This window comes from Micropterus dolomieu, linkage group LG12, assembly GCF_021292245.1.
Source record: "Micropterus dolomieu isolate WLL.071019.BEF.003 ecotype Adirondacks linkage group LG12, ASM2129224v1, whole genome shotgun sequence".
Classification (NCBI taxonomy): domain Eukaryota; kingdom Metazoa; phylum Chordata; class Actinopteri; order Centrarchiformes; family Centrarchidae; genus Micropterus; species Micropterus dolomieu.
The window spans coordinates 33534153-33538785 of NC_060161.1; positions in this window are offsets into that span (position 1 = coordinate 33534153).

A 4633-nucleotide genomic window follows, 5' to 3' on the forward strand; every position below is an offset into this window, starting at 1 on the left:
CACCGCCACCTACTGGATTAAACAGTGCAAAATATTTACAGTGTCCACCCAAAGTGATTCCATTCACAACTATAGTCCGTGGACCGGCAGGATAAATTGGCATTATTCACACACCTTATGGTGATATCTGGCTGCTCCAGTGGATCAGATCAGACTGTGGTTGTACTGGGCAGCTTCCAGGGGTGAATGTTGCATTTGTTAAGTGGCTGTTTCCCTCCCCAAACACTGTCCTAAACACTAACCGTTCAATCAGGGAGTGAATAACTTTTCAGCTGTGACAGAAGACAGAAAACAGTTTTCTCACCTTGGTTTGTTGTGCAGCTCAGCAGTGAGGTCAGAACTAAAGAGAAATCACACTCAGGTTGGTTTGAGGTGTTACATGCAACAAGACATCTGGACTTTCTACAACACAACCTGCTTGTAGTGAACAGAAAAACAGCCACATGTTGAAATTAAGGGTTGGGTAATTTTACAATACCAGTACCAGAACCAGTACCCTTTAAGTGATACCAATAACAGTAGATCCTCCTCCTTTAAAGAAGTTACTGAACTACACTAAAGACTTTAAAGAAGCAAACAGAGGAACAGAGAGGGTGCACGTCCAGCCAAACACACACCGACATCTTATATAGAGTAAGCAGCCGAAGTAAAATCAGCTTATTGCTGCTTTGCCACAAAAGCGTTGAATTGATATGAGGAAACACAATGATCGATCGGTGATGAGTGGATTGCAAATAAAAATGTACAGAGTAGTGTTAAATGATATCAGCTGGTGGTGATTAACTTGCAACAGTGACAAACATGTCTGGGGCCACAACCGATGCGGAAGAGCTGTTAAAGATCATGCATGGACTCGGCTCGTGCAGACACATAAGAATAAAAAGAGGCATATTCTTCTCTTTCTTTCAGTGTTGTTGCTTGCTTGTTTGGCTGCAAGCAAAACCATAGTGATTTTAACCCCGGTGTGGTTGCAAAAATCGAATGCAGTACTGGAGATGCTTCAGTACTACTGAATACTGGGCTATTTCGGGCGATCCTTAAGTAGCGATACCCATCCCTATTGATATTAGATAAGGAAATGACAAATTATATTTCCTCAAGGACACATTCAGTGTTTTCTTAGATCAATTTCCCCAAACAGAGCAGTAGTACGTAAAAGCAGAGGAGCTGTTCAAGTGCAGAAACGACGTAACAGTAAAAAGCATCTACTTTGATCGCAACGTGTTTTAAAGCTTGCTGTTTGTTCGGTATTTTACTATTTTTGTCAGTCAAGGTAAATGCACATACATTACACTACAAGCTTTAGTCAAAAAGGTGCTGCCTTCAGACACATCTTACTTAAACTTAATGTTTAACTGATGGACTAAATGACAAATTAATTTGAGTGATAAATGGAATCTTGTTTAATTTCCAATAATATTCTCTTTTGCAGCACTTCAGTACAGTAAATACCTTTTTGTTTAAAACTTTTCTACATATTTTTGTCCTCCTCCTTCTACTTTATGATGTATCAAAAGAATTCAAATAACTACACATTGTTAACAATTGAAACTTGCAGTATTGTATGTGTTACTGTGTCTGCCATATTACCAAATAGTTATCACTGAAATTGTCTCTACAGTTTGTGTTCACGTTATTCACTTCGCTGCTGTTTTCAAAAACACCAGAAATGTTTTATAACTAATCTTTGACACAACGTGGAGACAAACATTCACACATTAAGTAGATTCTTACTTACACAGCAGCCACAGTACAGATGGTGCCTTCATTGTTAATCTTGGTCATCTGAAATCAACACATTAACATTTAACCAGTCACACCAAGTAAAACACACCTCTTGCTTCTTTCTGTAGCGCTTGCATTGTTGTGGTTTTCTCTCATGCAGTTAGCAGGAAATAGGTTTTGTGATATATATATATATGTATGCATGTATGCAAGGCAGGGCAGACAGTCCTGTCTTGACTCAGTTAAAATAGTCTTGATTGTAGTCTGTGGAAAGTGTCCATGTTGTAACGATGATAATAAAGGTAAGGTAAGGTGTGCTTTATTGTCACATACACATACAAGTAGCGAAATTCATTCTCTGCATTTAAACCATCACTCGAGGGAGCAGTGGGCAGCAACTGTGCAGCGCCCGGGGACCAACTCCAGATCTGAGCCTGTGTCACTGGTCACTGGCACTGACTGGAGAACCTAACATGTTTTTGATGGTGGGGAAAACTGGAGCACCTGGAGGAAACCCACGCAGACTTCTTTTTTTTTTGAGGGGACAGCAAATGTACACCGTTCTACTTACTGTAGCAAAGTGTAATTTCTTCATTGTTGTCACTTGAAAATATATAATCAAATATTTACAGAAATGTGAGGGGTGCACTCACTTTTGTGAGCTACTGTAAAGAAGCTCAGCAGTATAAAACTCACTAACTTTTAGTGGTTGGAAAGACTAGAGAGTAGTATTATACAGATCAGTACATTGTAATTGTACATTATACTGACTGTTGCCTGTTTGCTGTTTTTGCCCTGCAGAACAATGAAGGCTGAACTTACAGAAGCAGAGTCCTATGGTCAGGTTTCCTCTAGACAGCATTAAATTTACTAAACCCTCGTTAAAGTTTGTTGCCTGCTGACATTCAAAACAGAGAGAGAGAGGGGAGACTGAAATATGTCAACAACTAGTGGTTAGATTGTCATGAAGTCAGCAGCAGTTAGTAACTAAGTACAAATATTAGCACGGTTAAGCCTACAAGTGTCACTACTGTCGACTGTAGCAGTGGATATATGTTTAGTTCTTGTTGCTCGTGTTTGTAACCCTGAACTAGAAGAGAAAAACAAGGTAAACTACACGGTTTGGTCCAATCAGGTGATCTGATGATGTCACACAACAGGTGAACAGGTGTCTCTGAATAACACATTAGAAAAGTGACAAACAGCAGCAGCTTCATTTCTGTCAGTAACTGAAACTTGATACGCTTGATCACTAAAAAATGTGTATTTTAAAATTATGACACAAGTTAAACTTTTCACTTATTGAGTCATAAATGTGACATACTGCGTTGTTTTTATCTGAATATCTCGTGATTGTGACTTTTTCATGTCAAAATGTAATTATTGACCCTTTGCTAAGCCCCGCCCCCCCAGTTACTGTTGCTAAGTCCGACAAACTGTCGGAGCTGCCACTGTCTATTACTGCACTCCCCAGAGAAATACTGTCATATATATTGGAAAAAGCGATCTCAGAAAGAAGCAGACAGTTTTGCAGTTGCATTATAGATTTAAAGGTTGTATTCAAGCTCTCAGACTGTGAATCACTGCATCCCCCTACGATTGAGACAAAAGACAACGACATTAAGGATCAGCACTGTTCCTGTAAAGCTGGGTAGGCCTCTATTCATTATTACAATCATTAAAAAGCCGAAGAGTGGGGATTTATCACGTTACATTCAGTAGGAAGTTAACTAGCGTTAGCTAACTAACTTACATTAGGAACAACAGACATTTTCCTGGATTTGTTTTAGGTTTTGGAAAGAGAATAAATCGTATTTCTCCTTTCAACCTCTCTGGGTAGCGACTATAACTATTACAAGTGCGCCAGGAACAGCGTTTGACCATGTCTTAGAAAAATACAGCAAAAAAAAGGCTAGAAAAGGACTGTTTTTGCATTAGAGTCAATGGAGCGCGACCATGAAAGTGTCGGACTTCAGTTAAAGTGAGTCCTGTACTGCGCTTCTTCTTCTTCTTCTTTAGGGTTTAATGGCGGTTGGCAAACCAGTTTAACGGTGCATTACCGCCACAAGCTGGACTGGAGTGTGGAACGAGAGATTAAGCAGGAAATAAAGGAAATAAACAAAACAAAAACAAAAAAACAAAACAAAACAAAAAACATAAATTAAATTCTTTTTTCTAACTCAGTTTCTTTAAGACATTTAATTATATGACAATATATCTGGGCTGCTGTTTTCCCCAAGAGACCCGTCAATGAGATATAATGATGTTTTGCCTTCCTTAATGACTGAAAGAGGCGTTTCCTCTTGATAGTGTATCTCCTACACTGAAGGAGAACATGTTCAACCGTTTCTAGTTGGTTACAATATATACATTTCCCAGTTGGGTGCTTACCTATTTTATATAATGAAAGGTTGAGACCTGTATGTCCTATTCTCAGACGAGTGATTATATTTTCTTCCCTACGTTTCCAGCCCACCATCCTTCCGGCACCAACCTGTCTCTGTACATTATATAGGTGCCTTCCAGTTTCACTATTGTCCCAATGCTCCTGCCAAACTGACTGTGCAATGGTCCTGATAAATGTCTTAGCTTCATCTTTAGTTAATGGGGTTTTTAGGTCTACATGTTTGATTTTGAGTGTTCCTTTGGCCAGAATATCCACCTGCTCATTTCCCTCCACACCAACATGAGCAGGAACCCAAAGGAAGCATGTGGATAATCCTTTTAGCTCCATCCTGTACAATATAAGGAATATGTCATTGAGAATATTGGATCTAAATGATGATTTGCCAGATTTAATACTCATTAGAGCAGACAAGCTATCAGATGCAATAACAGTATTATTTGTTTCCCTCTCTTCTATCCACTGCAGGGCCAGTACTATTGCAGTCAACTCTGTGGTATACAC